Below are 27,909 nucleotides of genomic sequence, written 5' to 3' on the forward strand. Positions count from 1 at the left end.
TAGCATGTTTGTCTATTCTTGTCTTGTTCCTACACTATTTTTACCTACAGAAACATGAATGACTGTTTTACTGCAGAACGAAAGAAGGCAACTCGTTGTCGCCCTAGAGTGTTATGCATACTTGAACGTAAAACGCTGCGTGAAAATAAGACGGTCACAAGGGAGGGTACGGGGACAAGCTCTTGTACCAGTACCCTTCCTGGTGACTGTCTTTCCTTTAAAGCAGCCTTTACGTTCAAGAAAGATGGGAAAATGTTCAAGGGGCCCGTTTCGTTGTTACACAGACAACCATAATAAGTTCAGTGATGAATTCGTTGTTATTCCGGTGATAGAAATGGATGGTGTTTCTTTCACTATGTTTGGTGCACATCAAATGGCACCATATATGTCACCTTCTCTGTTGCCGTCACAGCGTCGGTGTTCAGCAACTCGCAGTTCTTTGGCCTCCGTTAGTGGAGACTGTGGCGGTTACATGCGCAGGATCCTTCAAAGTGACACAGGAAGAAGGATGGCACTGCCTCCGTGTTTCCAACGTGACTTCGTCGACGCCAGCAAGCTGCCACAGCCGCTGCCTGCTCCTCCTACACCTGTTACTAAAACGTACACGGACGTCGTTCAGTTCGTCAAGCAAAACAAGATGAAGGAGGTTAGTTTACCCTGTGGACTGTAACATATCTGTGCGTCCACCTGCGAGCTCACCGTTGCTGACCCGCAGGTCGCGGGTTTGATCCCGGCCGAAATCGACATCACCGCATTTCGATGGTATTTAAATGCTAGAGGCCCGTGTACTGTGACATGTCAGTGCACGTTAAAGAACACCAGATGGTCGAAATTCCTGGAGCCCTACACTACGGCGTGCCTCATAATCATATCTTGGTTTTGGCATGTAAAACCCCAGATATTATTAAGGCGAACGCCTTAGATCCCTCATCAAACGCGAAAATTAAACGTCGGCGTTGGCGTCCCTCGTCGTCAACACGAGCGATGCAAAAAATCATCATTACGTGATGACGTCATCACATGTCATCGTCGCTTGGTCAAAGGTGGGTATATCACGGAGGCAGTGCAAAACCAGGTGACGTGCAGAAAGCTGTCGGAGGGAGTGGGGGTGGGGGGTGGTGGTCGGCACGTAAAACTGATCAGTACTAGAGTGTACTAGAACAGGGGAGTGCTCGGAACGGCCGCAGCACCAATGTACAGAAAGTGAAGCCCAAAGAGGGTCAATCCGCTTGCGGCGCTGCGATCGGTAGTCTGCAATGTGTCGTCATTTAAGAGTTGCGCGCGGTTCCGCCAAAGTGGTGCAGCGGTAGAATACCCGCTTCCCGCTCAAAAGGCCCGGGTTCGAATCGCAGCTGTAGATGGCGGGCTTTTATTCTTATAGTGTCACCTTTTATAGCTGTATTGGTTTTCTTTCGTTTCTTAAAACTATAGCTTCTGTTGCTACCTATTGCTACAAAAAGTAACATAAAGTGTGAAATCTCGTTTCGAGTCGCGTATTCGCAAAAATCTCGGAGGCCATACTTTACGTTTTTGTTGAGTCCCGGGCGGTGGCGCTGCAAATAACTACGCTCACTGTCAAATTTCTTCTACATTACTTTGCATTTTGCGTTACTTTTTGAAGCAACACGTAGCAACTGAAGCTAGTTTTAGGGGGAAAAAAGGAAAACCAATACAGCTGCAAAAGGTAGCACTAAGAAGAAGTACCCACTATCTACAGCTGCGATTCGAACCCGGGTCTTTTGAGTGGGAAACGGGCATTCTACCCCTGCACCACTTCGGCGGAGCCGCGCGCAACTCTTAAACGGCGACACGATGCAGACTACCGATCGCAGCGCTACGAGCGGGTTGACCCCCTTTGGGCTTCACTTTTCGAAGCTCGTTCCGGGCACTCCCCTGTTCTAGTACACTCTATAAATACGTAGACTGAGAGAAAAAGGTGGCTTTCGCATTCGAGTTGTCTTAGGAGAAATCATAAGGGACCCTTGTGAGTTATCCCTTCGTCTGTGTGTCAATTTTGGCGCAGTATTTAGTAACGTAGCTAGCAAAGGTAGGAAGACGACTGCAAGGCGTCGCTTATTTCCGTGACCGCAGGCGAAGGCCTTAGTGCGGACCCAGCACTGGCCCATCGACGACCCAAACAGACGCGAACTCTGGCTGAAGCTGTGCGAGGGGCACACGAAGGATGCCGTGCCTCACGACTTCTACCATAGCACCGTCAGGGAGTCCCTAGGCGGACTGTGGCCTCTGAGCATGCCGGCGTTCGTGGACCCCGTCTTCGACGAGAGCTACCTGCTCTCCGCCGAGGGCCAGAGACGCGCCGAGCGGGTCCTCTTCGTCACCTCCGTCAGCCACCCGTTCGTCACTTACTGCCCGATCCTGCACCCCGTCGTTTCCTTGCTGTTGCACTATTTGCCCGAGGAGCAGGTCGGTTCAGATCGAAAGTTTATGTTATATGTACACATAACAAACACTTGTAGGACATGTAGCCAAACGCAATAGTTGAAGGTCCGATAAAAAGAAAGTACCTGGGAAGTCCTAGCACAGCAGGGAATAAAAAACAGCAGCAGTAATAATTGCATAAAAAGTTTAAAACATGTCCTAGTTGAATTCTCAAATCAAAACAAAGTAAGTCAACGAACTAAGAACTGGCATACATCAGATTGCCGAAGAACAAGGTAGGGGCTGCATACGGATGCAGGAAAAGAGCTATCTCAATTTTAGGATGTGCGCTATTGTGATTACCTTACGCATGCCCAACAAAAGATGCAGTACAGATATCGACTAAACCTGAATTAGTAGATGATACATATCTTCTGATTACAAAGCGTACGTTATGAGCAAAATAAAAAAATAATGACTCCTTTGTTACATAATAATACAACAGTGTCGCGCTGCAGTAATTACACAGAATAATCGGTAAGAATATAACTGATTACCTTGTACAGAACTATCAAAGGCTGCTCTCAGCAGGCTTCGTTTTCCTCTTCATCACTGTCGTCACCACCATGATGATGATGATAATAATCATTATTATGAACCTGTTTGATGCCCTCAAAAAACGAAGGTCTCTCCCACTGGTCTCCAGTTTGAGGCGTTCCGAGCGAGCTGATTCTATTCCATGCCTCAAGTTACCCCAGCTGACTCTCTGCCGTCTCAGAAGGGATAATAGGATTTAGGAGTGTAGGTTGCTCATTGCTAAGCAGAACAGACGTAGCGCAAAAACGAACACAGGACAACAAGACGACAGGACAGGCGCTAACTTTCAACAAAACTTTATTGCAGATCGGGAGCATGTATACCCGCAATATCTGAAACTGCAAAAGAAAGGAATGTACAGGCTGAAGTAATGCAGCAAATTGGGCTAGTTGGAACATACGCATGAACATACGCATACATACGAATTGGGCTAGTTGGAACGTACGCATGTTGGCCAGCGCCAACAAGAACACAGTGCCTGTGTCGTGTACTTTCTTGTGTTTCGTGTCTTGTTTGAGCTGGCCGTCACGAGTACAGGCGACGTAAGGGAGAAAGAGAAGTGTCACGTGTGCACTCTGGCTTTCCCGGCTGCGTTTCCAGTTTCTTGGCCAGTTCGACACTTTCCGTCACTTTCCGCCATTCCGTCATTCTCACTGACCATCTGCTATCTGTCCTACGCGTTACGTAAGCTGCCCAGGTCGATGACTAAAGCGCCGCGGGGGTCTAGTGGTTACGGTGCCCGACTGCTGGCCCGAAGGTTGCGGGAGCGAATCCCGGCCGCGGCGACAGCATTTCGGTGGAGGCAGATGGCTAGAGACCCGTGTGCTTAGATTTAGGTGCGTGTTAAAGAACCCCAGGTTGTTGATATTTCTGGACCACCAATCATATCTCAGTGATGTTATTTTCTTTTTTTTAGATTTTTTATTGAGGCAACAAAATGTATCGGGTTCAAGTGCAAAAGGCAGTTGCCCTCTGCCTGGCGGTGACCCCAGAAGCAAAGTTTGAATGCACACACTCTTAGAGTGCAGCAACAAAAACTAGATCATGATACACTATCACACATCGATTGTGGGACGTAAAACACCAACAATTATTATTAGGTCGATTATTTTCTCTGAATGCCAACTGCTATATTGGCTGAATTTTATATTTAATGGGCTACATCTTACGTAAAATTGTTGAACAGTGAATGTTGCTGGAGCCATCGCTTCGAGAAGAGATTATGTTTTTACCAGGGCACAGTTCCTGCCCTAATGGACGTGCACTGAGATCGATGACTTGATCAACTGGTTAGCGCGATTGCTAGCTTTATACAATTGCAGCATAGCTTCGTTAGGCGGCTGTGTTTAGACACTAAACCTTACGCAGCATCAGGCATGCGCTTGGTTTTAGAGCGAAGCTGTCTTAGCCTACCCTGTGCTGCCCTCGTCGTCGTCGTCGTTAGCAGTAATAGTAGCAGTAGTAATAGTAGTAGTAGTAGTAGTAGTAGTAGTAGTAGTAGTAGTAGTAGTAGTAGTAGTAGTAGTAGTAGTAGTAGTAGTAGTAGTAGCCGTCACGCAGGTTACGTGACCTGGGGGAGAAGTTGTTAAATAAATAAAACGAAACTATCATGATGATGCTCAAGATGATCATGATAACTTTCGGTATAAAATACCGGGAAAGCAATTCTCACCCTCATTAATTAAATTAGCTAGACACATTAATTGTAATGAAGCAAGAGAAGACAAAGCAATTCTCACTCTAAAAAATTAAGATGCTTGCATTAGTTGCAATAAACCAAGGCATAGCACCTGGGTGCGTAAGATGGTCATGCAGAAGACAGCGAACGCACACTTGGCCGGATTCCGCTTGCGCCGGCGGCTAATCACATGACACGAGGCGTTCGCTGAAGCGCCATCGCCTGAGCCCGCAGGTCACGTGATGTCGCTTTGCCCAATCAAGTGTAAGCGCGCGCATTTCAAACTGAGCATTAGATTTACCACACCACGTGATCTCGCTGGCCTATCACATGCACCCACGCGCTTACAGCCTCACTGTCCGACGTTTCTTTCTTTCTTTCTTTTTTTTTTTTTTGACGCAGACGTACGAATGTGTGTGTGCCCTCGTGGACAACACGGCGGCACAGCACCTGAGCCAGACGCGACTGATGCACGACATTTCAACCCACACTCTCGTGAAGCTGACTAAGCGCCTGGCGGTACGTTGGTGTGGCAACAATTGACTCGTTCCACGTGACAAAGTTGAACGTGCTTTGTTGAATTTTTTTTTACACAGCGATAGCACTTCATTTAGAGTGTGTAACCGCGCGATTCGGTTAATGCAAATTATAAGGGCAGTGAAAATGGTATAATGCACTGAGAAGAGAAACACTAGTTAGTTGAGGTATTTGTTTGTTGGTTTTTGTTGACAAACTTGTGCACGTTGCTGAAAAAATAAAGTTACCGATCAAGATTACCATTTCTTCATTGTAAAAAGTAACCGATTACAAGTACAGCGTTAGAAAACATAATCGAAAAATTACTCTAGAGGATACAATTACTCTAGAGTAATCGATTACTTCCCACGTCCAACTTCCCACGTTACGCGCGCAGTCATTCGTTTCCTTACGGCACGGTTGAGGCATGCACCGAGAACCGAAGCCAGGCTATAGCCATTGAGAAGGCGATGCGCACGGGGCCCGATTGCGCTATCGCGTTCTACTCTTGAAGGCGAAGCTCAAGCGTCCTCCAAGTTTTTGCCTCCGTTATCGACCCACCTTTGACCAAGCTACGATGTCCTGTGTACGTCATCATGTGACGTCACGCAATGTGACGCAATAGTGACGTCATGGTGACGTCGCAATTTTTGTCGGCCTGGGACGTCATTATAACGTCATAGATGACGCCATCGCTTGATGATGATTTTTTTTTTCATCACTCGTGTTATCGCTGCGGACGGTCACTTTGGAGGCTTCTAAGACTTTCGCTTTAATATCCGGTACACGTAAAGTAGCTAACATATTCGAAAAGCGATCCACCATTGCAAAACGAAAATCATTTATAGCTAATGAATGGTCAGTATTGAATCTCATGCTGCTGGACAGTATTAGCTGATGTTGCCGTACCAACGAGCACTAACTAAATTGAGCACTAAGTAAATGCATGAAATGTTAACAGGGCTCACGTGATCTGGGGATTTATCTTCTTGTTTTTCCTCCTTCGCACGTACTCAGAAGAAGACGTACTCGCGTCTTCTACGCAAGATCCAACGGGAGGACGAAATGGAGAACATCTTCTGCACCTGGCAACTGTGGATCTTTCGTGGCCTTCCTTTCTACCATCTGGTGCGCACAGCGCATCCTCAAATCGAGACAAAGCCTTGCGTCGATTTTCCTTGCCACATTTTATTGCATATCAAGAGCTACAATATTCTCGCCGCCTAGCTCAGCTAACCTTCGATACAAGTTGAAAAGTAGGAAAAAGTAGTAGAAAATCTACCGCTGCTGTCACCTTTTTTTTTCGACTTTTTTTTTTATTTTAACCTTACTCTGTATAATGTTTTGGCGGTCGAGGATACTTGAAAACGAAATAAAGCTACCGGAATGCAAGACTTAGGGGTCCTAGAGTGGCTCGCCTCGTTGTTTAAGTGGTTACGGTGCTCGGCTGCTGACTCAAAGGTCGCGGGTTCGATCCCGGCCGAGGCGGTCACATTTCAATGGAGGCGAAATGCTAGAGGCCCGTGTGCTGTGCGATGTCAGTGCCCGTTGAAGAATATCAGATGGTCTAAATTTCTGGAGCCCTCCACTACGGCGTGCCTCATAATCATATCGTGATTTTGCCACGTAAAACCCCAGATATTATAATTATTATTGTAATTAAATTGCTTGCACGACGCCAGTCGTGGAGTACAGTGTTGACTGTATGCGGATGCCAAAGATTATGCTGGAATCTATCGTGACTCGTGTAAAAATGGCCGATGAGATGGTAAGACAAGATTTCAACGACCGTGTTGGCCCCTATCGTGGTACTGTGAGCGAACATCGCACCAGCGCAAGCTCGCGTTACAAAAAAAAGTTCAGTCTGTCCCAGTTTGACTGCTGCATTCTAATCGTCTCAAAAGGGCGACCGTGTCCTATTGAGTGTACAGACTGGTCCACTGTTAAGGGAACAACGGCATGCAGGGCATGTCTGGATCTCTCTCTCTCTTGCAAAAAACATAGTGTCTTAGATTTGCACAAGACTACTGGTGGTTCACAGTTACGACTCTTTGTGACAGACTAGTGTCATGCACGAAAAATGTCTCCACATCCGCTTGCAGTTAGGGGGGCCAGCAGTGTGAAATGCGCTCATTCGAGTGTTCACTTTAACAGGGTACCGTACTGTCGTTCACTGCCTTGTATTCATTTCACGCTCCCGTTCATAACCACTGCTCGCGATATCGGGGCGAGCTTTCGCGAGAAACGGCGAGTGTGGATTTTGTGTCTCAATCCTTCACGTATCTCGGCGAGGCGAGAAAAGATTGATTGACTGTTCAGCCGTAATCAATTACAGAAGTCTGACAAGTCGTTAAGCTAGTGTGTACAATCGTACTCGATATAACTTGCAACACGGGATCGCGTGGCCTCACGAGCTCCAGGACTGCGCATGGCTTCAAATTGCCTTGACTTCCACACATAGATTAGATTTGCTTATTTGGGATCGTTCCCAAGTGAGAGGACGGCGTGTAGTTGGGAAAATAAAGGGTATAGTGGAAGCCATGGGTGATCTTTGAGTTCTTGAGGCCACGCGCTCCGATGTTGCAAGTCATATTGAGCGCAACTGTACTTTCAGTAGCACATGGTGTTCGCAGCCCTTAGTGAACACGCTTTATCTCAATGCAGGTTCGCGTGATGGACTGCTTCCTAATGGAAGGTGTGCGCGCTCTTTACCGCTTCGCCATGGCCATCCTCATCCTATACGTTAAAGGAAACTCCAGTGAGTAACTATACTTTCCCAGGCCTGCTTTAAAGGGCCCCTAAAGAAACTCCGAAAATACGAAGGACATGCGCTTTTTTCCTCCTGGCGTTTCCCGTTTCTTCGGCACAATTCGTGACGCCAGCAGGCTCTTCACGTGACGTCATGGGGAAATAAGCTCTCGATTGGTACACGTGGTATAGCACGGTGTGAATTGTCTCCTACGCTGCTTCGCCATGCAGTAGCACTCCGATTCTGCCTTGGCTCGCATGTCTATCACGCGCGATCAACTGATTTCACTTCGTTTCGTGCGTTTTCGACTGTGCAAGCGGAGATAACGGCGTGTATCTGAAAAACGCGAAATCCTGGTAGGCTGGACGCTTAGTGCTGACATTGTGCACACGTGTGTTTTATGAAGAAATAAGTGGCGAGGGGGAGCGCCTGTAGGAATGGTAGTGCAGACGAGAAAGAAACCAATCACTCGTCCTTTAACTCAAAATGGTTTGGGGCCCTTTAACATTTAATAAACGAGAAAGACATCTTCACAGAACTTAAACAAAGAAGGGAAGCAAGGTTTTCGTGTTTCTTGTGTTTAGAAAAGAATGATGATAATTTCTGGAACCTTACTGCCGAAAGCCACGACATGATTGGCACACACACGCCAAGCTTCGCTTGACTCCTTTTCCCGGTAGAGGAAGGGCTCCTGGCTTTCTTTCTTTTTTATGTTCGTTACAGTTCAATAGCTAGCAAAAAACCTACAAACCAACTTGCTATCGTTGATACTGCACATTCATGAAGAAGCCCTGCTTTATTAACTTAGTAGGGAACATTTTTTCAAGCTTTCACTTATTTCCTCGGAGAGCTTCGCCCTTTTGTTGATGACCGCAGATATCACCATAAAGAACTCACAGGGTCCCGATATGCATTCGCCTCAGCCGACTCGAAGGCGCAAGCCATCTTGATCTTCTTTTTATTCTCAGTCGATGTACTGATCCTCCCCCGCACTCCTCCAATAGCTTTCCGCACCTAACGTGGCTTTGCACGGCCTCTAGGATCGGATGCATTGCAAGCTTTCTGCACCTCACCTGGTTCTGCACTGCCTCCGTGATCGGCACACCTTTGGCCAAGCGACAATATCATGTGATGACGTCAGTTTATGTGACGTCACAAATTCTGGAGATCTGTAACGTCATTGTGACGTCATCACGTGATGATTTTTTGCCTCACTCGCGTTGACGCCGACGCCGCGGGACGACGGTCAACGGTCAATTTTCGCCTTTTTTAAGGCTCTCACCTTGCAAAAGTAGCCACAACTTTAAACAAAACTTGCATGTAAGCTCCGTAGCAGACATTAGAGGGCGAGCTATGTACAGTAAGTATATCCTGAATGAAATGCTCCGCCACGGTGGTCTGGTGGTTATGGCGCTCGACTGCTGACCCGAAGGTCGCGGTATCGAATCCCGGCCGCAGCGGCTGCATTTTCGATGGAGGAGAAAATGTTTGAGGCCCGTGTACTTCGATTTAGGTGCACGTTAAAGAACCCCAGGTGGTCGAAATTTCCGAAGCCCTCCACTACGGCGTCTCTCATAATCATATCGTGGTTTTGGGACGTTAAACCCCAGATATTATTATTATTATCCTGAATGAAATAGTAGCGTGATCTAAAGAAGAGCGCTGCGACGCCTATATGTTTCACTGATGAAAATACTAACGCAATGTTTCGTTAAAACGACGAGCTTGGCGAGCTGGGCGTTTCGGTCCGTGATTACGAGTGTTACGTTGGCTTAGGAAGTATAGACGGTTTCAAGACTGCGATAGTAGCAGCACGTGTTGTACCTCAAGAAACTTCCGGTTCTTCATTTGTCACTCTCTAACACAGAAGCGGAAAGCGTGTTTTTAAGTTATGTCAGCGTAAGGAAAGACCCTTTTTCTGCCTTCAGATAAAAGGAAGGCGCATAAGTTAAGGACTAACTCTTATAATGTTGGGTATAGATTAGAAGCATCTTTATTTGAAATATTTGGCTAGGCACAGGGTGAGAACTGTTGAAAATCTGCAGACTACCCGCCAAGGCTTTTGTTCCCCGCCAATGCTACGTCAGTGCACGAAACCGGAAGCCGTCCAGGGTCTGTGTTTACAGCTAACGGTGAAGAAGACAGGAAAGCGACCGGAATACCAAAGCTTCCTGTCGTCTTCACCGTTTCCTGTGATCGTTTCTTTTGGCTTGATATATACTTCCTAATGCAATGCACCAACTAACTCAACAACTTGTTATACTATTTAAGGGCTTATTTCCAATCTAACATTTTCGATTAATCATCTATCGCATATGTTCCCGCTCCGCTAGGTAAAGGTCGACAGTATACAATCTCGTGCTGCTTTATCATCGCGTATCTATTTTGTCTCTGTCTGCAGAAGAGTACCCCAGCAAGTCATTCCTATCACGAGTGTTCAGAAGCAAGAAGGCGAAGAAGAAAGGTGAGGCAGTGCGCAGCGATATCGTCGTGCGATTCACGTGCTACCAGTTTCTACGCTTACTGTGCCGCTGGGCGCTCACATCAAGCATACACGATCCGTAGTTTGAACGCATTTCACGACAATTTATACATTCTTTGTCGACGCATTGTAGTCGTTAATGGTCTCCGTAAGTTTCACGTTACGCTGACATACCGAGGCCGATTTGGATTGTGGTGTGCTGAACGAGTCAGAAATCGTCTGAGAAATTCAGACCGAACTCCAGGTAACTTCAGTGAAGAGAAGGAGGTACAAATATACGGGAGCAAAGGAAGATTAGCCAATTCTTAGACCGGCTGCTGGCCACCCTGTGTTGGGGAAAGAGGGTACGGGGAATAAGAGGACGGAAAAATTTAGGAGCCCTTGCCCAATCCGGAAAATGGGGGAGGTGTGCGCGCCTGACGTACTACTTTTCTTTCTTTCTTTCTTTCTTTCTTTCTTTCTTTCTTTCTTTCTTTCTTTCTTTCTTTCTTTCTTTCTTTCGCAATGCTCCCTCCAAACTGTGTCCTTTCTCCATACCAGGAATTGGACCGTCATCCACGTGTTCAGCAGCGCGACACTGAAGTTGTTACAGGCAACAACGACGGTTATGCGTTCATATCCGGGCAACAATGAAATGTACCAACGTGAAACGACAAGTAACCCCGATAAATTATCAGATTGCGATTTCAGAAACGGCTGATCGCTGACAAGCCCAGGATTGAGAGAGCATCAGCTATTGCGAAACGGCGCATAAATATATGCATTTGACCGGCGCCGGCGCGGGGTTTCTCGCGTACAACGACGCGCCGCCGCCGCCGCCGCCCCAGACATTTAGCTCATACCAAGCATCGCTTGAGAACGAGAGAACTACAAAAAAAATGAACGAAGAAAACGGGAAACGGGAATATGAGACTGCTTAAAGTCTGTCTCTAAAACCCGCAGTACAAGGCTCATTTATAAGCCCAGTAATACGGAAATTGTTCACGAACTGGTGATGGGATCGAAAAAATCTTGGCCGAGTGAACTGCGAGCAATTTGCTTTTGAAAATTGCCATTTTCACTCACTCTGTCTCGGACATGGTCGCGTGATTTATTAACCCGAGTGATGATTTACGCCTGCACTGAGGAACAGTGCCTCAAAGTATAGGTATTGGAGCAAGTTCAAGTGCTATAGGAACGCTCGGTGCAAGTGGTGATTGGCTGGATTTCTTTTCTAGAGCAGTTACCGGGAGCCCAAGATTTACAGCGACGCATTCGTCCAGATTCCTCGAGTAATTCGAGCGAAAAACCATTTGCAGTTGTGCGCTAAACATAAATGATTTAACGGTTGGCGTATATAATATGTAAGCCCTTTTCATTGACCGTACAATAACAATGTTGAGCTAGTAAGGACGGCTATAACTTAGGTCATCAGAAATGATACAGTGAAACTCCACTAGCTCCTTTGAGGGGTGCCCCACTCCTGCTTGTGCCACTCGTTGCCACGGGACTTTCTAAATAAATCAAGAAACTGAAACGTTGTACGTGTTCCTACATTTTTCCTGGTTTCGTACAAGTGATACGAGGCACATTTTAGAGAGGGCTTCTTGAAAGGCTCCTCTGCAGCACCATTAACTCGTGGCCAAGGGTAGTCAACACTAGACAACATTAGGCAGTGGCCGCTTTATGCGATTAGATACGGTGTGCTTCATGAATTGGGCTTCCATTTTGCCCTCCTAATGTTAACGCCATCAAGGAACCTAGAAAGTAGGAAGAACGGTTACAACCTAAGACCAAATGGCAGCTCCGCTCACAGAACCGCGGCGCGCCTTTACCAGACAGTCGTGCTATCTATCTGGTTTCCGCTCGAACCGTAAGTACTTTCTGTCGGCTAATGTAAATACTAGGCATATTCAGAATTAAATGTTCGTCGTTACTATATAAAACATTACGTTTACCGGGCAGCGATGTCAGAATCCCTGAAAAAAATCATCAGGGCGTTCAAGTTTCTGACCTAAAACCAATATTAATGAGGACTTACAGACAATAATGCCAAGGAAAGTATAGGGGATGTTATCTGTAGTAATTATGATATAAATCTACATTTATATAATAACAACAACAATATAGTACAATTACTACAATTTCGACAATATATTATACATTTATATAATTACTACAAATAACATCCCCTATACTTTCCTTGGCATTATTGTATGTTAGTTCTCATTAATATTATGTCTAGCAAAGAAGGAAAGAGCCCTTAAAACTCCCCTTGTGAACAAAAACCAGCGACACGAACGTGAGTCTGTATGGGAAAGTCAGCTGTCTGAAACACTCTAAAAGCGCTTGACGTCACGAAAATGAGTGAGTGCTATTGGACGGAGCACTTATGCACATTCTCTGTGGGAGGGACAGCGATGGCTGTGGGCGGAGCTGACTTTCTTTTTCTCAGGTTGTAGCCGAGTATAGATGAACAATGCTTTGTAGGGTGATCTTTTGTGCGTAATTTAAATGTGTTCGTCTCGACAGGGAGCTTTTCACGAAAGGCCACTCAAGACGCAGGGAGTTTCCTGGATATGATCATGACGTTCTGCAAGAGCATGCCCCACAATGTGGACAAGTTCCTGATGACCGCCTACAACATCCAGGCATCGTCTTCTGCTACATGTTTGTACTAAGTTTACACACACACACACACACACACACACACACACACACACACACACACACACACACACACACACACACACACATATATATATATATATATATATATATATATATATATATATATAATCCGCTTGGGGTCCCCAGCACTAAAGCTCTCTTTTAGTGCCGGGGACACCAAGCGGCTTACGTATGCACGCTCTTGAGTTTCTTTGTACTCCCAGCCGCCACCAAGGAGAATACAAATGAACGCAAGAGTGAGCGTACGCTAGTGGCTAAGGGCCCCCGGCACTAAAACTCTCTACTAGAGAGTTTTAGTACTTTCTAATAGAGAGCTCCGGCTTTAGGTCTGTCTAATGGACAGTTTTAGTGCCGAGGACACCGAGCCGCTTGCGTACGCACGCTCTTGCGTTGCTTCTTACTGCTAGCCACAGCCCATGGATAATACAAAGGAACGAAAAGGCTTAGAAACGCAAGCCGCTTGGGGCCCCCGCACCATAGCTCTCTATGTTATAGAGCTCATCTTTACATAAAGTATGCCAATATGGAGATTACTCCCTTTATTGTAGTGGCGCACGATGAACGTGAAAGCTATGTGCAGGGTATCAGCGCGAAGCTGCTGAATCAGCAACATCTTAAGTCCGAGATCCACGTCCGTAGCCGATCGAGCGGTCGCACGCGGGCGAGCTCTGAGAACTCGAGCGGCGTCGGTGGAGGGCGCCACCTCCACGTTGCCTCGTCCTGCCTGTCGGTCAAGAACGACAAGTACTCTGCCACGCGTGCCGTCTCGGTGGGCCTCATCGGCCTGGCCAACTTTCGCTCCGAGGTGCTCACTGGCGAACAGGTACTATGTGCATCATAGGTTGTGCCCAGAAAATGATAGTCACATAACGCTATAGTACATACTCTAGAGGAAAAGCTTGGCTGAAAGAGCGCCGTCCGCAATAACACCGCAATTGTCAAGAGCGCCTGCCATTGTGAATGTTGCCTTTGCAATTATTTACAGATTGACCAAAATTAGCGCTATTCAATGTTAGTAATACTTCCAATATAAATCAAACACGGGTATTTTGACGAATTCGAAACGTGTCTGCAATTATTTACAGATTGACTAAAACTAGCGCTATTCAATGTTAGTAATACTGCCATATAAATCAAACACGGGCATTTTGACGAATAGAAACGTGCGGACAGGGTTCATTGTTCATTTAGAAGACTTAAGTCTAGCACGCGTCTCAGGGGCCGCTAACGCTCGCACGGTAGTGTAATGGCGGCAATGGCGGCCCCCCTACGGTCAAGTTTCCAACGGATGGGCCTTATGGGGAGTTTTTCTTCTCATTGGTTACACCCTCATTACCAAGCTTCACTTCCCAATTGGAGGCACTGCAAGAGGGGAGAGGGTGAGGCTCGGTGGAAAGCGCGCCGGAACCACGGCGTAAGATAAATATACTGTTTAAGTGAGAATACACTCTAAACGCGATCGACAGATAAAGTAACAACGCCGCGCGCCCGTCAGTTCTGTGACGTCAGCGCGTATCTATCGGACGCAACTTCAAGGCAAAAAGGCGTCGCCGTAGCAGCCGGCGTTTCGCGAGAGATCTGAATTTCTTAGCCAGCGAACGCAGCTATGGCACGCTAGCAACCAATGCTGGAAACTGAGCCCCACCACGGTGGTCTAGTGGTTATGGCGCTCGACTGACCCGAAGGTCGCGGGATCGAATCCCAGCCGCGGCGGTTGCATTTTCGATTGAGGCGAAAATGTTTGAGGCTCGTGTACTCAGATTTAGGTGCACGTTAAAGAACCCCAGGTGGTCGAAATTTCCGGAGCCCTCCACTACGGCGTCTCTCATAATCATATCGTGGTTTTGGGACGTTAAACCCCAAATATTGTATTATTAATGCTGGAAACTGATGCCGCGTTTGAGCCATGATATAACGCAAAAATATTTAGAAAAGACTTAAAAAACATCGAAATACTTAGAAGAGACATGCAAAACATAGAGATGCAATTGCTTGACGAAGAGGAGAGGGGGGGGGGGGGCATCAGGTTCGCTGCTTCGACGGCGTTTACAGTGTGCAGCTGGCTCGATTATTTTTTTTTTTTAAGGTTGTAACCGAGTGTAGCAGTATCCAAGCACTCTCTAACGTTCCCTCTCCACTGATGCTTCGTAGATGGCCATAGTGTGGAACTGGCTGCCGGCGCGAATCACAATGCTCGAGCCGGAGGTCGTGTACTCGACCAACAGGCACGGCAGCAGTCTGGCCAGCTTGTTCGCGCTCACGGACTCGCGTGAGCCGACGGTTCTGGCTGTGCTGACGACACGTGGGGACAGGTTCGGCGCCTACTGCTCGGTCAGGTGGCTGGAGCGCAAAGGGATGACGTACTTCGGCACGGGCGAGACGTTCCTCTTCACGTTCGTGCCCGAGCCGAGACGTTTCGCGTGGGTCGGCACCGATTCAACGCAGGACGTGCCGCACTCGTCCAAGCTGTTTCTCTCCGCCAACCAGAATATGATTCAGATTGGCGGCGGGTGAGCATTATCTTATGCCCGGGCATGTCGTGCGCACGAGGGGGGCAGGGGGTGGGCGGCAACTCCCCCTATTCACCAATGGGGGGGGGGGGCGCAAAGTCTGCTCCATACCGTTACTCAGGCGGACCTGTCTAGTCATTGTTTAATGAGCAGGGTTATGGCCACGCAGGTTTTTGACGATAATGGCAGTCAAAGGCCCCTCACGTTGCAGTCAAAGAACTGTTTACCTCCCACATTTAATCCCGGAAAGCCACGGACCAAAGGCAGGCCACTATCAGAAGCACCTCATCGCTTGAATTCATTGTTCATTTCATTTTTTTTTTCATCCATTGTGAAGCATATTCAGTAACGCAGCTTGCTGGGCGAGTTGGTTCATAGTAATCGGAAGAGGAAACCAGCGAAAAAACGAAGACAGCGAAGAGAACAACCAGACGGGACAAGCACTAGATCCTGTCTGGTTGTCCTTCCTCGCTGTCTTCGTTTTTCGCTGGTTTCCTCATCCGATGAAGCATAATGTGTATTGGATTCGACCAATCGACCAACGAGGTAGGGGGGGGGGGGCGATGAAACTTTGCCCTCCCCCTTCCTCCTAATGACGAACCCTGCGCACGCCTATGTAATCGGTTACAACGTCAGAAAAACTTACCTCAGTTACAAACAGCGTGAAACCTGCAGCAACAGCGAACAGAGGTGCGGTTCTTCTGCGTTTCCTTTGCGATTACCGCTTCGTCCGCGACCCAGGCAGTTACGCTATCTATGGGTGTACCTGGGAACCGGCCGTGTCCGGGGCGACTTTAGGCCCTATTCGCGCTCGAGCTGTGCTTCCCCGTTTCACTGTGCGGCTACCGTTTGGTCCGTGACCGAGCCACTTACACCATCGATGGGTGTATCTAGCAACCGTAGCGTGACATACAGCGCGGACACTCATCTGTCGTCAGACCCAGCCCTAAAGCAGTTCCGCTGTTAAAGGGACACTAAAGAGAAACAATGAATCGGCCTTGATCGATAAATTGTGCTCTGGGAACTCTAATGTCGTTAATTTCGCCATAACAGGTTTATTAATAGAGGAGAAAATCAAGTTAAACGTTTTATTTTCAAATTTCGCGCCGAAATCTCTCCGCGTGACGTCACGGATTTCAAAGTGTACTTATCGTATTTTGGCATCATTGGCTCAACAAAATTACCCCAAACTTGGTATGTTAAGTCTATGGCCCCCTCAGAGGACAATGCACTTCATTTTTTTACCGATTAGGAACTACGTACTCCCTAGTAGACGTCGTCAAAACATGTCACGTCACGGCGAATGGTGCGGAAACTTCAAGGTGGCGTCGCCACCCACATTTTGTTTTTGCGCGTTTTCTCGCTTACTAAGCGTCTTCTCGTAGCAAGCGTGGCGTTTTTTGGTATCGTAAAATAGTACTTTACTAATATGAGAAAAATCGTTTTGCTCTTTAGTGTCCCTTTAAAAATGTGAGCTCCGTCCACAGAATTGCGGCGCGCCTAGCTCTTCACCTGTAAAAAAACAGTTGTGCTAGCTCGTTTTCGCTCGAATTGTAAGAACCTTTTCTCGGCGAATGTAACTACTGCGCATATTAAGAGGCCGAGCAGCGATTACCTTTGGCCGAACAGCGATGTGACAATACCTGACGAACTTTAACGAAACATCAAAGTTTCCGACCTTAAACCTGCGACGCAAATGTGTGTCTTTATGGGAATGTCAACTAGGGGAAACTCCCGTGAAGTGCTTGACCTCACGAAAATGAGCAGGCACTATTGGATGGAGCATTTATGTGAATTCTCTGTGGGTGGAGCAGCGATGACTAACCGACTACAGTGACACCACTTATCAAGGAGCCGTATAATATACAAAAAGCAATATTCGACAAAAGCACGTCCCAGCTTCCAATGTGAATACTGAATGTATATTTGGCTATTGTTCAAACAGGATCATTGCAAGTACAATTTATTTGTTTTCTTGCGTATACTTCAGTCCGCGAGAAAATTTTCCGTTACATGAATACTATAGCAAAAGTGCCAACGTGAGTTTTTGCTGTTGTAACTTTCTGGTCCTCTGCTCCATAGGCGTGCGGACGGGCGGGGCGCTGAAGTGAGACTTGAACGCCCCCCCCCCCCCCCCCTCCAAAAGGTGAACCCTGCGCACGCCTATGCTGTGCTCTCCATCGCAAGACCTATAGACCTATGTGACTAACTCGTTGCTGGGCTAGGTGGTACATAAACTTGCGGAAAAAGATTTAGACGCCTAAGCACCACCGAAAGAAAGACGAAATACTGGTTTCTGTGGCAATATGTCTTCGACCCCTTTTCATTATAAGCACCGCGACCGATATAATTTGACCTTGAGACATGTAATTTGACCTTGAGACATCGTGAGACATGTGACTTAGAATAACTCGTTGCTGGGCTAGATGGTACATAACGTTGCGGAAAAAAATTTAGACGCCTAAGCACCCCCAGAAGAAAGACGAAACCGACAAGAAAATAGCTTTTTTTTTTCTTGTGTTTCGTCCTTCTTTTGGTGGTCCTTTAAGGGCCCCTAAATCACCCAGAGGTCGAACTTTAGTTGTGGCGTTGCAGTTGTGCACGAGTCTACAGCGAACGCTGGCGTAGTTGCACGCGCTTTCTCGTTTCGCTCTTTCCTTCGCTAGGCTGCGTTCGTCGGCTCGTCTTAGAGTGCCTCGATACGCTCGTTCGCCTCCGCTCCGTTCAATCGGGGGCGCGCGCATCGAGGCACTCTAGCTCGTCTATCCTAGAGATGGGCAAAGCGGCTCACTTGAGTGAGCGGCTCCGAACGGCTCAGCTCACTTAAGTGAACCGGCTCATTTGAACGGCTCACCGGTTCACCTAAATCGACGGAGGAAGGGAAAACACTAGGAGGGAGAGGAGGCAAGAAGCAGGATACCTTCCCCCTCCTCCTCCTGGGATTTCGCGGCGTGCGCTGGTCGCTGCTGGATGCCTCCGCTCCCCCCCCACCCCTTTCGCTTATGCACCCCTCTGCAAAATGTTCTGGAGACGCAATTGAGTGCCACGTGCTTCCGCGTGACTCGGGAAGCCTAGAGTTATTGTATAGATTTTATATGCTCCCTACCGTAGGGGGGGTACTTGCCCGCGCACATGAAGGCTCCCTACGTAACGTACCTCTCTCAAGGAACGCGAACTCGAACGAAGTGGCTCGACCGGTTCAACGAACAACACCTAGTGGCGTTGGTTCAACACGGCTCACTGAGCGAGAGAGAACCGGCTACCGACAATGCACTACTGTACCGCCACGTTAACCCGGCTCATGCGCTCACCGGCTCACCGCTCATCCCCGGCTCTCTGAGCACCTGAGCAGATCGATTCAGCACGGCTCACTGAACGAGCGAGAACCGGCTTTCCCCCTTTCCCAAAGAACCGCCGCTCACTTTTACTGAGCCGCGAATCACCCGCTCTTTAAAAAGAGCCGCTCAAAAGAGCCGGCTCGCTCCTGAGCGACCCATCTCTAGTCTATCCACCCAACGCCACCTAGACAAACTTCGTCAAGGCCTGGAAGCTGTTCGAGTGACGTGTCGCTAGTGGGCTGACGCTCGACCTGCGTGAGCTACGGTATTCGTGCTCTAGCGGCCGTTTAGTTCATTTAACATACACTGAAATCGGTATGGCGGGACAGGAGTGTATGACAAACAGGACTCATAGGCAGTAACATGTAAATTATGACATGCATGTCATGTAAGGCTTGATTTGCATGACACACTGTTTGAGCGCTCGCCGCCGTTTCATTAAATGCATGTATACCAAAATTGGTATAGCGTGACATTGTTGTACGACGAACACAAATGATTGGTTGTAACTTAAAAATCATGACAGTCATGCCACGTGCGGCATGACTTGCATGCCACGCTTATGGTGGCCTCGAAACCGTTTGGCTAGCAAGACTGTATGAGGGGCATAAGTGACAGGTCCTAGCACGCAAATCATGACGTTTGTCACGCAAGGCGTGAATTATATGATATTTTCTAAGTACACTTCCGGTTGTTTCGCTAACTGGATTTCTACCAAAAGCGGTAGGACGTGAAATAAATGCATGACGAATATAAATGAGCAACCATGTATTGTATATACCAGAATGTAAGTTCTATAGCACTGTATTTAACCAATTGTTATGACATGAAGGCCTTCATTCGCCTCACAGACAAATAATGCGATATATGCAGCTCCTTGCTGACTGCTACGCATTACATCAACTCCTACAGTGCGTGACATTTGGCGACTTTTATAGACGATTTTCCGCAGCTGGTTTATTAAATCAAACTAGATGGCGCCACCGCACCGTGGCCGTCTCCATGGCCCTCCCCCTGCCGTGGCCTTTGGCAGCGGGGGAACCTGCGCTGGAGTTTCCGCGGACAGGGTGCGCCGCCCTGCCGGGAGCGGCCGGAAACACTCGGGCATACAAACAAATACGAGTGGCCGCTAACGTGAACCATGCCGCCGTGCGCGATCATCAAACGAGGAAAAAGAAGCGTCTGAGACCGGCGGTATTGTTGTATTCACAAATGCCACAACCAAAATGTCTTTAATAACTGAAAAAAAAAAAACAGTCCAGAGCATAGTTGACTCCCTTCAGCCTTGCTTTCCACCGATCCACATGGGTTGGCGCTCTGGAAAACATCACAAATCTTTTATTTGAAACTGGCCTTGAAAAAGTCAAAGAAAGCAAATGACAGCTTAGGTTGCGTAAGCATCGCGCCGTACATTAAACATACCGTATTTACTCGATTGTAACATGACCACGATTGTAACGCCAGGGATGACATTTCATTACGTCCAGGAAGAAAAAATAATATTTCGGTATTCGATTGTAACTCGATGGTCGACTTTAGGTTGCAAAAATCTAGAAAAAAAAAACTCGCGTTACATTCGAGTAAAACGGTATTATACGTCCGTCACGTGCACAGCTCTACACCGGTTACAAGTCCATGACCGCTAGAAAAACCGTGTTGTCTACGCATGTTCCATTGCCGATCACAGTACTGCATGTCAAACTCGGAACCACCACGAAGCCAATTAGCACTAGGTTCCTCAAAGGCATTTTTTTTAAGTATCAGGCTTAGACGACGCTCGATCGCAAGTTTGCAAACGGTCTGCAGACGATGGCGAGTCGACGTCGTTAAAGCACGAGACCTGCGACATGTTTGTATTTCCGCTAACACCACTGATCTCTACTTTACACCGGCCTTTTTACATTTATTTCGCGCTTCACCGTCAACTTCAAAAACGTTGTTTGTAAAGACTGCGATACGAACATTTAGTGGGCACATGGAAGCCGTTAAAATTTTTAACGGCTTGCATGTGCCCAGTAAATGCTCATATCGCAGTCTTTACACCGTAAAGCAAAGCGTGCAGCGAAACAGCTTCTGTAATATAGTACGAGAGCTGTAACTACAGATTATGTAATTGTGATATGCTCGCTCAAAACAGCTGTCACTCACTGAGCCGAATGTTCTCAGTGCTTCCTGAGGCACTAATTTTATTTCAAAGCGGGCGCACAACGAGCACACTGCATACACCGTCAAGCTTGCTAGCGCTATTTGAACACGCTTACCTGTAAGTTTACGTCGTGCGGTGCTTGGCACTTCGCCGAAAGGTCACAAGCGCTGTCTCTTCGAAAAACAGCTTCTTTCACGTCATAGACATACTTCTCATTGCCAATGACAGCTTCCATCCTTTCGACAGCACACTCTAGCGAAGGTACCCGTCCGCACACATCAGCGGAGAATAATCGGTGGCATCGCTGCTCACCCGCTGCGCCACAGTGCAGCGAAGTGTCCCGATCTTCGCTAGTCTTGCGCGTTCCAAAGTACCTACAAAACGATGCACATCGAGCAAAAGCCGCGGTAGTGTCGAATGACGTTCAGCATGCGTTACGTGCCACGAGGTATGTGAGTGCACGTTGAAACGTGCCGTCGTACGCCTCGCGGCGGCTTTGTATTACTGGTTGTTTCTCAACTAGCTCGCCAGGGCGGCGCAGCTTGTACATTTTAGGCGCGCCACCTGGGCAGCGCTGGCTACCGCGTCGCGTCGTCTGCTCGGCGTTCCCATAGCGTCTGCGCGCACACGAGTAAAAGCGAGCAGACGGCGCAGACGGCAGCGCCGGAAAAGTAAACATGGCGGCACCTGTGGATGTAGTTTCCTTCTGCCTCGAATTTATCACGTCGTCGTCCTGCGCTGTGTGGCCCGTAAGTTCAAAACCTACGCATTTATTTGCTTTATATTCGCGTCCTGAAGCTTCGAGAGCGATGTACTCGTAGGTATTTTTCAGTATTTCCTATGGTATTTCCAAGATTCATTCTCATATTGTCCGAGACAAGGCTTAGCAAGCATGGCTAAATAAACACAGCTGATCGCAATAATAAAGACAAAGCATACCTGAAGTTTCTTCTCCAGCGTGAGCTGACACAAAGCGATGGCCGATTTTGCCATTTATTTATTGCTGTGAGGACAGTGAGCGAGTAGCAAGCGCGAGTTCGGATCGAAGCGGGGTGTCGCGTCTGCATGGGTGCTGCCATGTTGGCTTGTAACCCCATCTACTGGCGGTTGCTAATACAACAATTAAAGACATACGCCATAAGTACGACACAGAATAAACATATCCCTTATCGTTCTGGCGTGGTACGTACCAAACAAACGCAAATATGTCTCAACGTTTTCAACTCTGAGGCGATTACATATAGAACTATGTTTTGCTGCGCAAGCATGTGACTTGCTTACACCCTGCAGCAGCCAGCTTGTGTAGTACTTTCGCTGGCCCAATGCGTTGGCTGGGGCAAATGGCTGGGGGGGGGGGGGGGAGGCCAGTTACGATCACGTGATCAAACATGGCAGCGCCCGTGCGCCGCTGCGGAAAATCTATATATATTCGACCAGAACCCCCGTTATTTACGTGCCAAGTGTTCTAATAATGAAAAACAACACATGCTTCAAAGTATATAAAGCATACACATCTCGTTCCGCTTTTGTGCCTTGTTTATTGCAAACTTCTCGTAGAATATAGTCCGGACTGAAGTGTTTTTCGCACACCTGCAAGGGACAAGAAAGTGACAACTTTACAATTCGCGTTTCTGCAGTTCACCCTAACATACTGCAAAACGCACGCACGTGTCAAAAATGAAACGTAATACCATCATACTACATGAAACGGAATACACGAAAAACAAAAGATAAGGTGTGTATTTACCTTTGAATGCTTTGTCGGGCTGGAATTGTCCTTTAAGAAAACACGTATCCATGCCTTCCGCATGTCTTCATCGGTTGGAAATCCAAATACGTGTATCTTGGGCCTCGAATCGTAGTTGCCACAACAATGTGGAACACAACACTTCCCTGACATCGCAGCCTAGTCACTCGACGACCAACACGCGCACAAACACAAGCAGCACACATCACAGCTTCGAAGGAACTGACGGCACTCAGAGCAACGCAGCATTAGCGTTTCTCGCACTGCTTTCAACTTGATTCGGCATCGGATGGCAGCCAGCGCGTGAGAGATTCGATACACGTTCAGCTTCGAAAACTAGTAATGCTGAAGTGACCAAAACGCCGATAACGCCGATGTGAACGCGCCGCCAAACGCGGGCGTAGGTGATGATCCGCTACCAAGCACAGTGCACAACGCAACCGGCGTCGCAGCCCTGTAGTGATGCACGGGTGCTAGCGTCCGCCGAGGAAGCATAGAGTAACAGAAAATGACAAGAGTGGACACTGGACACACGAGCCTATACGTGATGCGCAGCGCCTATAGGGGCGCCACTGAAAGCCGCGTAGCGGCGGCCGTTAGAACCGCTCGCGGGTCGCGTAGCAGACGCCTCATTTGCGCGCATGCGATTCGCCGGTTGTGCGCGTCCCAGATAATTACTTTTGCGGCAACAGTGTGCGCAAAGGAGCCGCACTTTATAATAGTGGAGTGTCCGATGTCACAGCTGTGTGGGACGACAATGTCCCCATACGCGACAAGTGTTTGTCACAGACAATCGACAACAAGCTTCTCCTACGAAGTGGAGCTCATCGTAAGTACACCGCTTTCTTTATAACGTCCCTATCACTAACGCCCGCATGCGTTGACGCGTGAACCAATGTTTTTTCTCGACACAGTAGCTTCGTTTACGTGCCATGTGCTATAGTAGATTTTGAGGGAGCGCTGTCGCACCGGCGTATAGATTTCACAGGGTCGGCCACGTGAATGGTCAGCGTTGGTAAAACTTTGAAACCAGCACGATAAACTTGTGAAAAAATAAACGATAAGCTTGTTATCATCGGTGCAGAAGCGCACAGCGAACATTCTGCACCGATGATCGCATTCCAGTGCCATCAATAGGTAGAATGCAGCCGATTTCGTACAGCACACGTGTGATTCCACGGCGCTTTTTTAAAGGAGCCGTCACCTGCCCTACATTCTCTCGCATTGCGCTTCGCGCCATTCGTTTTTCAAGTGAGCCAAGGTATCGCGTCTTATCAGTAATAACAACCTCATGTGAATTGTAGTGTCTACAATGCAGCCGAGGTGACAAAGTGTAAACGTAGTAGCGTTCGCTGAAAACGTAGCGAAAAAAAAGAAGAAATAAAAACACGGTAATCGTTCTAACACTGCCGTAAACAAAGCGCGATTGCTCAGCTTAGCCGCAATCCACCGCCGCCGTCGCTTTCGCTCATGAAATAGCACCGGAAACCTGTAGATGTGCGTTCCTGGCGATTTTTAGTGTGTGTTTGAGCAGCCGACAACGCAGCAGGTATTTTTCGACATCGCTGAGGCCCGCCAGAATCGTTAAATCACGATGAAAAACACATCCGTGCACTTGCGTATAGACGCTCGCGGGAACACTGCTCGCCTGACCCCGCGAGCGCTTCCGAGCCATGGCGGCAGATGGCGTCGTCGGCGCTTTGCGCATAAAGGCTTTATTTGCGCATCGCCTGTGACTAGCACTTTCGTAACAATAGAATACCTCCCCGCGTTCTTACCACTGAGAAAAAGCGTGAACTATGGCTAACGAAACGCTTGTCCGGCCTGCTGTACGCAGGAATGGTGTCGGGCTGTACAGTGTCAATTTTTATGAAAGGGAACACGCGAACGCGTGGCCTGCGCTCTGCGACGGCTGCCTTCAGCTCCGTCAACCGACAGCTAACGAAAGCTCGCCCACTTTGGCGTCATCTATTGGCAAACAAAATAACAAGTCATGGCCGGTTGCGAAGCGCTTTTAGATAACGCTGCATCTCGGCTCGCGTAACGGGCGATGCAGGCAGCGCGTCGTCTGCCTGTCAACAAATCGAGCGTGGCGCGACAGCACTGCGCGAGCTGCAGGAATTGCCCTTAACGCGAGCCGTGAGGCAGCGTTATCTAAAGGCGCTTCTCAACCAGCCATGATTCGTTATTTTGTTAGCCAATAGATGACGCCAAAAGCGGGCAAGCTTTCGTTAGCTGTCGGTTGACGGCGCTTACGGCAGCCGCCGGAGCGCGCAGGCCATGCGCTCCCGTGTTCCCTTTCATAAAAATTGACACTGTACATCGACGGTTCGCTGGAGAACGGACGCACTGAGCGCTGCGACACTTTCGACAACAGCCCGCTGGCCTCAAGCCAAGACTTCGTTGTGCGGATCGTCGAAGTCGTTGCCTTTTCGTGATATTCGCATGCAACGGCGAACTCTGTCGTAATTTTGTTCGCGCGCTTGATCCTGCAGATACATCTTCACGTCTATGTCATCAACGCCCTTTAGACTTTCGTTTATCACTGTTGCGATTTCGTCCACCAGCCTGACAGGCGAATGGCGTAATTTTGTTCGCACGCTTTATCCTGCATACATCATCGCGTCTATGCGATATATGCCCTTTAGACCTCCGAGTATCACCGTTGCGACAGGCCAATGGCGCGGACGCATTCATTATGTAACAGCGCGAAAAGAACAGGAAAACTCAGTTGATAGTCAGCGCTGCGTCCTGTCGTATGTGTGCCTTCGAAAGTTAGATAGTGCTGGGCATGCGTGCACATTCAGAGACGCAAACAAATGCACAGAACTTTTCCGCGACAACTTTGAGTAGAGACCTCATTGCTTTACTTTTATCATCGATTATAGTCTCCCAGGTGCGAAGGTTTTGTTTACCACTCTATAAAATAATTCACAAGCCTGTGGTACCAACGCGAAAAAAATAAGCTCGTTTCTTCGCCGAGCCTTTAACATACCACTTTCGAAAGTGCTTAGCCTGTGATGTCAATACGCACATTTTACTACATTCTTCGCGGAGCACTATTGTGCCTCTGTTGACTAATTCTGTTGCATGCCGGTGCTTGAAACTGCTTTGCAAAAAGACCCTATACAGGCTTCATGTCGGGAAGGAACCACATTAACATATGTAATGTAGCGTAGTAGAAGAGTAAAATAACAACCAAGTGTCACACAATGCGAATTGCGCAACGAGTGAGTTGAATGCTTTCAACCCATTACAAAGGGCTCTGCCATAACTTCATCGTCATCAGCCACAGCATCAACAAAGTGCACGTAATACCTTACGGGTGTTAGCAGGTACCACGGTTCTGCGCAGAATGACGAAAAATTGCGTAGTGGCCGCTTCCTTACTTCGCAAAAATTGATTTATAGCGTAGTGGGTTCCTCGCTAGTGCACTTCTATTGGTTGCCAAGGAAGCTCATAAGGCTCCCATGATCCATTTCCTCAGGGTCTCAATAAAGTTAATTTCCCTCTATCTCTTTCTCACGTTAGCGTGTTATAAAGCGTGGTGGGAGAGTGAAATAACGACCGGGCGTCACACAATGCGAATTACGCAACTAGTGGGTCATTTAAAGCTTCAACTCATTACAAAAGGCTCAGTCATAATTCTTCATCGTCATCAGCCGTCGCATCAAGAAACTACACAGAATGCCTTATAGATGGTACCTCGCTTTTCCGCAGAATGACGAGTAATGTCGTGGTGGGTGCTTCCAAACTTCACAAAAATGATTTGTGGCGTAGTGGGTACGTTGCTAGTGTAGTTGTATTAGTAGCCACAAGAGAGTTTATAACGGGCTCTAGAAATGCCGCTCTTCGAGCTTTTGCTGCGACTGTGCTGTGCTTTACGCGCAGGCCTGGCGTTTTTTTGTTACTGAAAGCAATATTTTAGGATGTCATGCAAAATATTTTTGGAAATGCAGTCCTGAAAAATGGAGGCATGTTTGAAATTCCAGGTACCTGCACCGACAAATGCAGACATCACAGTTCTCTAAAATGTGTTTTTGGAGCATATTACGCGTTCCAATCTTTTACATGCGGCGTCTTATACAATTCGTACAAACATTATTTAATATTGTATGCACAAATTTAAGGCGTACTTGAAAGCGACACATAATGGATCACTGTCTGACAATGGTCTATGGGCAAAGTGTCCTACAGTCAGTTGAATCTATAGTCGGATAGAACTTAAGGCAGGAGAGGCCCCACCCAGACGGACCGAAGCGTGGCAGCCAATCACCTCCGCGACTAAAGAAATAGTCCCGCTCATGCACGCGCCGATGTTCTCCGAAGGCGGAGCCCCCGGCCGTGCCACTCACGACGTCAGTCCCGAGTGTGCGGCCGTTGGTGCAGGCTCGTGTTCATCCGCCTTTGAGGAGGAAATGCCGCTGCCTTTCTTTGGCATTGTCTGTTAGTTTTCATTATTATTGTGTCTAACTAAGAAACGAGTCATCGCTGCCTTCTAAAGTTGTACCCAACTATAGCTCTCGCTTAACGCCAAACCTTAATCAAATCTACTTGGTGGTTGCCTAGCGAAAACATTTCTGCTGCATCTGCATAGTCTAGAGCCAGCCTTAAAGGGACACAAAGAGAAAACTAACTATTCTCATATAAGTAAATTACTCATTCACAGTAACAAAATCGGTGCGCTTGCTGCCAGAAGACACTTGGCAAGCGAGAACGCACAAAAAGAGAATGCGGTTGGCAACGCCACCTTCATGTTCCCGCACCAACTGTCATGACATCATAGATTTTGAAGGCGTATACTAGAGCCTACATAGTTCCTAATCGCTAAGAATGAAGTAAATTTTCCTCTGAGGAGGCCAGGTTTAACATACCCAGTTTCAGGAAATTTCGTTAAGCCAACGTCACCAAAATATGAAAAATCACTTTGACATCCGCAACATTATGTGGCAAGATTTCAGTGAAAAATTTAAAAATGAAACTTTAGTCTTTATTTTCACCTCTATTAATAAACATATGACAGAAATTAATGGTAGTTCTCAGAGTACAACTGAATACCCACAAAATAGTATTCTCCAAAAGAAATAATGAAACAGG

At 47.6% G+C, this 27,909-nt stretch overlaps 1 pseudogene; it reads left to right on the forward strand.

Moving 5' to 3' along the window:
* The first annotated feature begins 508 nt into the window (after window positions 1–508).
* On the forward strand, window positions 509–25,250 carry LOC119374950 (GTPase-activating protein skywalker-like; annotated as a pseudogene).
* Window positions 25,251–27,909: the final 2,659 nt, after the last annotated feature.

This window comes from Rhipicephalus sanguineus, chromosome 11 (genome assembly GCF_013339695.2).
Source record: "Rhipicephalus sanguineus isolate Rsan-2018 chromosome 11, BIME_Rsan_1.4, whole genome shotgun sequence".
In the NCBI taxonomy this organism is placed as follows: Eukaryota; Metazoa; Arthropoda; class Arachnida; order Ixodida; family Ixodidae; genus Rhipicephalus; species Rhipicephalus sanguineus.